We start from the raw sequence: 7,708 nt of genomic DNA on the forward strand, positions 1-7,708 counted from the left end.
ACCTGAAAGAAAATTTACCATATTGCCAATTTTTACGCGTGCGTAGAAACTGTACACAATTGGAGGATTTCTATAACAACGCAGCTGATTTAAGTGCCAGATTGAGATATAGAGGATACCCTAACAAACTGGTGACCACATCCAAGAAACAAGCTAGGTTCACATGCCGTGAGTCCATCCTGACACCATAGGGGAACCGCCAACAAGAGGACCAAGATACTAGACTTACGAGCGTTCTTACACATGGCCCTCACACATACAACATCAAAAAGATCATCCGTAAATACTGGCCTCTGGCAAGACTCAACTTAATAGAAGATATAGAACCTCAATTTGCATTTAAAAGAACACGGAATATTAGGGATATTTTGGTTCACTCCCGTTTCACTGAGAAAACGGCATGGGGTGGACCTTGGAATTTGAGACCCATTATAGGGCATCATCCATGTGGCTCATGTGTAGCCTGTAAATACACCAAAAAGATGTTAAACTTCACCTTTGGGAACAAAACTTGAACATTTCGACACTTTAGCAATTGTAAATCTACGCAAGTAGTATACTGTATTGAGTGTCCCTACGGGCTACGATATGTTGGACAGACCATGCGCAGCATTTATACTCGTATCTCGGAGCATAGATCAAGGATACAATGCAGGAAAGAAACTTCACCTTTGGTCCAACACTATCTCACCAAGAACACACACCAGACGACCTACTATGGTGGGTGCTCGAGAAATTGCCCACTGGCTCTGGCACACAACAACACCTCTTGAACTTGGAAAGCCGATGGATACATAGGCTGGACAGTTGGGAGAATGGCCTAAATGAACAATTTGCACCACCTTAGATACCATATCCATATCATTTTACGCATTACTCATGAACTATTCATCATGTGTGGATGGATATACATACACCCTAGACTTCTGTGCCTTGTAGCACCCGGCCCTATGAGCTACCTCCAGTTAACCTACAAAAACGACTCTAGCTGGGTGCCATTTCTCTAATCCACCACTGGTTACATTTATGGATATGGCGTAGTTTTATGTGGACACACGCACATAAGTGAGTGCTATCCCCTCCTCTGGCCCCGCAATCACTGAACCTATTCTCCTTAGCATGCAGACGGCATCCACATGTTCTACCTATAGAATGCACATGTTCTAGTGCGAATGTACGCACTAGATCCCAGCACCCGATATTAACAGTAGCTATATTCACTAGCGCTACTCACAGAGGGTTCCGAGATTTTATGTTCCTTATCCTCCCCTACGTTACTTCATTAGGGGGCAATACATACACCGGCAGAATATAACACTTTTTACTTTTCTTGACGTGAAAGAACAGTCAGATACGTTAGCAGCACTGCAGTGTCTTACACTTCCCCTTTGCCCTTTCCATACCAGACGAGATGTCAACACACGTCCCTGCCTGACTAACCAATCAGCTCTAGACTGCGGGACACTACCCATCACTATTCTCTCCTGTTCCCACCCCTGCCAGTGATTGGCAGTCTACGTGGCAGGTGATGCAATCCTGTTTTGGATTGGTAGGTCTTCTTTTTCTTTCCCGTGTTGCAGAAACCCGACACTTCCGGGCCACATGATAGTAGACGCCTTTAGTTTACTTGTCCCCTAGCAACTGGCTCCAACGAGCCGCGCTTCTATCGAAGGCGAGTTTCTTACTCACACAGGAGAGCATATGCCTCAGCGTTCTCTGTGTGCAGATGCCAATGTGATGAACTTTTCTGGAGTCACCATGCAGGGTGAGTACAGTACATCCTTCTTTTCTAACACTATGCAGGACTCCAAGTCCGTTATTTTTGACATCATGCTGCACTTTTTGTGTAGCGTCTCGACAGGACAACGGAGACTAATTTGGTCCCCACATTTTTTACAGCACGACCTCTTGAGGCGCCATACCTGGACAAACGCGGCTACAGGATCATTTTGGACATTTACCATCCAATATTGCAACCAGCTCCACTCAGTGGAAATCTTCCTATTTTAGACATTCCCGGTAGGTGGGTCTACTTTTTGTTTAATTTCACATCTACCGTAGTGGTCTAGCGCAGCCCTAAGTAGATCTTTTCTACCCCCGCCAGCCCGCCTAAGGCACTGATTTATTGCCTATTTCTCTACAGGTTCACATCATCCATGCGGAACCTGCGCCCCAACACCGTCTATGCCACTGTAATTTAGATACGCCTGCAGCCTCCAGCTACTTTGATGTGAAGGTCACCGAGATGGTGCAGACAAGCACACAGTTCTCAGTCTCACATTTTCGGAGACTGTTTAACCCAGACCCCACCAGGTGAGGATTAGATATTTTTATCGATTCCCACTTTTTTGGGAGTGTTCAACACGTTTTGTGTCTCATGCAGAACCTATTACTTTTTTAAATTTCCCAGCAAGCTTGTTTTGTAACGTAACATGCAATTTCAAGCCTACTCCACTACCTCTACAGCCCAACAATTTTAGATTTATACTTAGCTTTTTTTCTTTGTTTCTTCTCCCAATAGGGTATCTTGAATCTGCCCCGATGAAGGTGGTAAAATATATCCACCGAAACGCGACAAAAGATAAGGGGGACTGACTTCCAGATTCCACCATTTTGGACATTCAGACAATTGGTCCTACCTTTAGGGATCTATTGGATAACCTGGAAGCGTACTACTCCTTCATTTTGCTGCATCATAAGCTATGTTTTCCTGTTCCCCCTACAAGCGTAGGCAAACCCAGTGGGGGTCCCGACAGTGGATACCAAAAACGTGAAAGTCTTGATTACTCTTGCTAAAATCACCAGACCTTTTTTTCGTAATTTGACATACAGAGTTGTTTTTATTGTTTAATTGTTCTGACGAATTCTGTCCATAGTTTTTTGTTAAAAAAACTTTGTTTCACTACTCTTTTCTTACTCAACTAGAGGATATCTTCCTCTTCCCCCTCCTTGAGCACTGGGTCTCTGTTCACCTACACCTCAAACTTTTTTATTCCTTTACTCTCTGTCAATCCTTTTTATTACTGGTTCTTCATTTGATGAATTGGAATAAAATGATTGGAAAATGATGTAATTTTCTTCTTTATACATATTTACGGAATAATAAGATTGGAAAATGATGTAATTTCCTTTTTATACATGTTTTTGATTTTGTTTGTGTTCAAGAGGTATATATATATTTTTCATATATTCTCTGGTTCAAATCCAGCTTTGAACATATTGCATCTTTTGTCTATATAATATCATTTTTATGTTGAAAATGGGCGTTTGTGGCATTTCTTTAAAGGAACCATGCATAAATATGGTTAGAACTAAGGGCTAAATTTGACACAAGAGAACCCTGGTTACTAGAAGGTACTCCACCAATTTAGCTAAGTGAATAAGTTGAAGAGTACGCCCTCTTAGCATGCAGCAATGTATCTTTTTGTTTGGAAAGTCTTTTCAGACATTAAAGGTGGAATTTGCCTAGGCAAAGACAATGGCGTCGACTTGGGTCTTGGTATCAAAGAGGGCCTTGATAAAGGCGTTGATAGGGTAGACGCTGGCTTCGACGGTGTGGAATGAGGCTTCGATGCGGTCGAAGAAGGCTTCAATACCGCTAAAGGTGTCAACGTCATTTTCGTCAATGGTCTTGACGCTATGGTCATCGACAGTGTTGAGTCGAGTCTTGGTTTCGATGTCGATGCCGATTCCGCTAGCCCCGATTTATGCACCGGGGCCTTAGACTTAGTGCGAGGCATCAGGGAACTTTCCCTTGAAGACACTCTTGACTCTTTTTCAACCCTTGCGTCTTTAGATCTTGATTTTTCTCTGTCACTTTTAGAGTGAGTAGAAGCATGATCACTACGCGGCAACTTCGAGGGGGTCTGGGCCGCTTTCTCAAATATCTTAAGCATCGAAGCCCTGAAGGCCTCCCATTTTTCTGCGGAATCGTGCTTAGACCGGTAAATTACTCTCCTCTCAGAAGAGGACGAGGAGGAAGAACACCTATGATGTCGCTTTTTTTACTTTTTAGTCGAGGAAGATTTCCTCGAGCGACTTTCCGGTCTCGACCTCCTCGACTCGTGGCGAGATTTTCTACTTGATTTATCCAAATCCTTTTGTCTTTTCGAAGACTTATATTTCTCCTCGCCCACCACCAGCTTACCTCTGTGCTCCTTAAGAGCCTTATTTGGCATGGCCTGACAGGACCCGCACTCATCAACCCGATGGTCTGGGCTGAGGCACCAGATGCAATTCCGATGGGGGTCAGATATAGAGATCTTCCTGCCACACTTCAGACATTTTTTTAACTCTGTCTTGGGTGTGGAGGGAGTTGAAGACGAGGACATCGTGGAAGAAATTCTTGATGCACCGTTCGTAACACGAAGCAGTTGCGTCAGAAAAACAGAACTGAGGTAACGGGTGCTGCTTGAGCCCTTTATACAGCGGATGACGTCGATGTCCGATGGCGGCCCTCGAGGGACTTCGACTGCGCGGTCTCGACCACACAGTGCTCCCTGCTGAAAATGTTTTCTGAAGCAGCTGAAGCTGGGATATGATTATCATAAGATGAGGAATACGTGGGAGGACACAATCCATTCGAAAATATTGTAGGCATCTCCCCGGTGCAGTGCAGAACAGAAAAAGAAACATGTTGAAAATGATATTAAGAGGTGGAAAGGAATGTTTACCATACGGATGGAAGTTGGGAAGGGAAAAAGAGAAGCAGTTCGTGAGATTGGAAGTTGTGAAGGGTTAGATAAGGCTATTTACATCTGATCATTTTCTTCTTTTGTGAGGAAAGGAAGGAATTGGAAGTGCGTCACAGTATTCAACGCTGGAAGAAAGATCAGGAGATGGGCAGGGGTAGTTTGCCTCTAGATTGAATGTGGGGAGAGAAAAAAAGTGGAGGTGAGCATATTTATTTAGAATGTATTTATTTTGAACTTGAAGTTGGGGGTTGATTGGGAAGAGTTTTTTTTTAAGGGAATGTTCATCCTTTTGCGACAACCAGAACAGGTTGCATTCCCCCAAGAATTCTTCTGTGGGAACAGAATCCCATGCAGGGTTCTCCAAAATATTTCTCTCAAGAAAATCTTGCGGGAATGAAAGAGAGGAAACCAACCCAAACAAAAAAATCTCACTGCCAGTGGTCAGTGGGGCAATGGTCTATTACAAACATTGTTGCAAATTGGCCTCTGGGTGTGGCCGTAAAACATGGCGAATGGCCATTTCAACTCTGGCCACTGGCTATAGCAATGGTCATATACACTAATAGTTGCAAAGTGTGCCAGGCTTACTGTATATAGTCCACCCTGGGGGCCACTGTCATTTACCAATACAGGTGGGGTGAGATATAGCATAACAAAACCCTTGAAATTCAGCTCAAAAACCTTAGTTAAAGTGACTTTAAGGAGGTGGTTTAATGCAACAAAACCCAGTGGCCATGGCCTTTGGCTGTGCCCAATGTACATTTTACAACACTATGAGGACACTAGCCATGGCCTTCGGCCGTGCCACCTGTATATTTTACAACATTACCAAGCCACTAGCCGTGGCCACTAAACAATGTTATCGGGTCGGCTCTGGCTAGTGAGGGGCCTCTGGCCATGCCCACTGTATATTTTACGACACTATCAGGCCACTATAGATGTGTATCGGGCCCACTAGCCAGGGCCTTCCGCTCTTGCTAGTGAATTACATAATTACCAAGCCACTAGCCATGGCATCGAGGAACCCCATGGCCATGCCCACTGTATATTTTACAACACTACAAGGCCACTAGCCATGGCCTTGGGCCATGGCCACCTTACCAGGCCATTTGTATGTTTTACAACACTACCAGCCTTCGCTCATGCCCACTAAATTTTTTAAAACACTACCAGGCCACTAGCCTTCTGCCATGACCAGTGATTTTTCACCCCCTACCTCACTGTAGATATAAAAAGAATATTTTTTAAAAACATTTTCCCCAAACCCCACTGTTATAGTAACTATTTACCACAGATAGCCGCGGTTATATGTAGTTGTTAAATACTTGCGTTATTGACAAAAACGATGACAAAAAATGCTTCTCTGCCTTGCCAGGCACCCACCAAGTGCCCCTCTCATCTCTGCCTGCCCTGCCGTTAAGGCCTCCTCCCCTCCCCGGCCCTCTCCCATTCCCTCAACACTTGTTTCCATGTGACGCACTTTCATTCCCGCTCAGATTTTCTTCCGTTGCCACGGTTGTCCAGCCGAGTAACCGCAGCTATGGCAAATAGTTTGTGCTCTTAACTTAGTCCCTGCCCCCCCTGCAATTCCTAGATTTCACTTGGTACCCTCCCGCCACCTCTAGCCTGACCCATTTAGTCGTTTTTCCTTCTCCAAATGGCCTTTTTCTGCTTTCTATTTTCAGGTAGTTGCGGATGTAACCACGGTTATCTCATGCACTGGAGAAAAATAAATATGGTATTTTTTTCATTTCTGAAAAGCTGCTATCCTGCAAAGCACCATGGGAGACCTCTTCTCCGTCAAATATTTACAAAGGTTCTGGGCGCATTGACCCCAGCCCCCCAAAGGATTGCCAGTCCACACTGTGTGCCAAAGTTGTTTCGTACCTGCTCCAATTCCGTGCAGCAGTTTTCGCTGTGAACTACCAGCAAAACTGTACATTTTCTGTCTATGGGAAAATAAATGGGTACTTGGCCGAAACTGCGTTTTTTAATTTTCTTAATAACTTCTTTATTTTTTAACGTATCGGTCGGGGGGGCGGGGGGCGGTAGGGGGTGTCTGGTGGCATGCGTACAATTTATTTTGTCTGCAACATTTCAGCCAAATTTGTTGTACGAGTGAAAAGTTATTAGGAATTCCATTTTTTTAAAATGTCCTATGGTATTCAACATGAAACGTAACTATAGTGTGGTGACCGCCGCTGAATAATACGGCCATAGATGTGCACCATGGCAGACATGGCAAGTGCATATATCACGTGTATGGCCATAGATGAACACCATAGCTAGCAAAGTTACATCACATGAATGGCCATAGATGAGCAAAATGGCAGGCATGGCAAGTGCATATATCACGTGGATGGCCATAGATGCTCTGATTACTTACCGGTAATCTTCATTACTCCTACTCTTCCTCGTCACAGTACTTACTTCATGAGGCACCTGCCTCCGACACAGGACCTTCTTCTATTTCTTTAAATCTCTATAACTCCTCCCCCACATCCATGTCACTCAGTTTCATATTACCAAGCCGGAGCATGGGACCTTCCCCGGAGGGAGGGTGAGGAGGGTCGTCAGTACTGTGACGAGGAAGAGTAGGACTAGGAGTAATGAAGATTACCGGTAAGTAATCAGAGCATACCTCCACGTCCACTCTTCCTCGTCCCAGTACTTACTTCATGAGGTATACCAAAGCAGCAACGGGGAAAAGGTCCCAATGAGACACAGGGCCAAAAACAGTGCAGCAAAACACACCCACAATAACTCTTAAATCACATCCCCACAGACAAAACTCCAACCACGAAGGAACCAACCCCCGAGTGGGAGAAACTCAACCCATAGCGGTTGATGAAAATGCCTAGACCAGCCAAGGCGGCAGCCATACAAATCTCTTGCAGAGAAAAACCCTCCTTGCATCGGCCCAGGAAGCCGCCAAACCCCTGGCAGACCGCCCCCGATTGTGCGCAGGCACAGGCAGGCCAGAAGCCACATAGGCCCTAGAGATCACAACCCGG

At 44.9% G+C, this 7,708-nt stretch overlaps 1 long non-coding RNA gene across 1 annotated transcript; it reads left to right on the forward strand.

The window, feature by feature from the left end:
• The first annotated feature begins 1,609 nt into the window (after positions 1 to 1,609).
• Positions 1,610 to 3,067, forward strand: LOC138567272 (uncharacterized). Its single transcript, XR_011302154.1, has 4 exons — positions 1,610 to 1,765; positions 1,900 to 2,019; positions 2,144 to 2,313; positions 2,522 to 3,067. It is a non-coding gene; the product is annotated as an uncharacterized lncRNA (long non-coding RNA).
• The last annotated feature ends 4,641 nt before the right edge of the window (positions 3,068 to 7,708 follow it).

Source organism: Ambystoma mexicanum, chromosome 1p, assembly GCF_040938575.1.
Source record: "Ambystoma mexicanum isolate Mex_15411 chromosome 1p, UKY_AmexF1_1, whole genome shotgun sequence".
Taxonomy (NCBI): domain Eukaryota; kingdom Metazoa; phylum Chordata; class Amphibia; order Caudata; family Ambystomatidae; genus Ambystoma; species Ambystoma mexicanum.